Here is a 1,298-nt window from a genome sequence, read left to right as displayed (position 1 = left end):
AAGTTGGGCTTGGGACCCAATTATGGGTCATGAAGCACCTTGGATAATCTCCAGAAATCAATTTAAAGGGTAATAAAATAATTGCTGATGTAATATTTTCCCTATAATTATTACAAAAACACAAAATAAGTATAAATATGTATTTATATATGTGTACAAGCTGTTTAAATTGTCAAAAAGCCTGTGTTTTTAGGGTTATTAACGGAGTTCATGTACTCAGACTCAGATTTTGCCATGGATATTTTTGTGGGTCAGAAGATAAAAAGTTTGGGAACCACTGGTTTAGAGCAAACAAAAATTAAAGCAAACCAGAGTAAACATTCTTACAAGTAGTTTTTTTCAGCCTACATTCAGCTTCCCTTCTCCCCAGTCTCCACTGGTGTGTCCCTCAGGTCCCTCTTCATAGCTTACCGTATTTATTCAAGTATAATATGTAAAATTAAATCCATAAAATCATCCATAAAGTTGGGGGGTAGTACTATACTCGGATAAATATTTTTACTTATGTATTCTAACTGAAATATCGGCTTCATTCACAAAATTATTGAGTCCGGAAATGAGACCGCGTCGTAAAATCAGTTGAAACGAGCTCACCTCTGACACTCCTCTGTGCTTCAGAGTGAGATAATAACAGATCCATCAGGAGACATGATGTGAAAAAAGAGAGAAAAAATCAGTCCTGCAGCTCAGTAATGATAACAAACTAATGACATTAGTGTGTGACTGAGCTGCTCCTCAAACAACAACAAACATGTTCGTCTGTAATGGCTGCTGTCTACCGGTGCTCTGAAAAAGTTTGTATCCCTGAAAAAGTTTCCCCACCAGAGGGGGCGCTCATGAGTAGGAAGTAATCTGCTTTTCCCCCACAAGATGGYBSAAAHHTCATGTGAAGTCTCTGACTTTTGTGTTGGCGCCTCCTGGTGGACTATGTGTAAAATGCCAGAATTCATATGATGATGCTACAGCTGATATACTGTATATTTGTTGTCAAAATACCTTTTAGTACATATGTTGTTAAAATAAAATGCACAGTCCAATGTCCTGATGCATCTCAGTAATCCAGGTAAAAAATCAAAAGGAAAAAAAATTGTATAGGTCTTCTGGACGGGTTCTTCTCTAATGAAACGTTTCGTCTCTCCTCCAAGAGACTTCTTCAGTCTGAGAGTTTCAGGCTCCCCTGTTAACAATAGGTGTTAATTAGGTGTCAACGATAGCCATGTGATGTGAGTATCAGTCACATGGAGGCAGGACTCAAAAGCCTGAATTTTGCTTGAAACTCTCAGACTGAAGAAGTCTCT

This window comes from Austrofundulus limnaeus, unplaced genomic scaffold, assembly GCF_001266775.1.
Source record: "Austrofundulus limnaeus strain Quisiro unplaced genomic scaffold, Austrofundulus_limnaeus-1.0 Scaffold465, whole genome shotgun sequence".
NCBI lineage: Eukaryota > Metazoa > Chordata > Actinopteri > Cyprinodontiformes > Rivulidae > Austrofundulus > Austrofundulus limnaeus.
Note: the sequence above shows the minus strand (reverse complement) of the source record.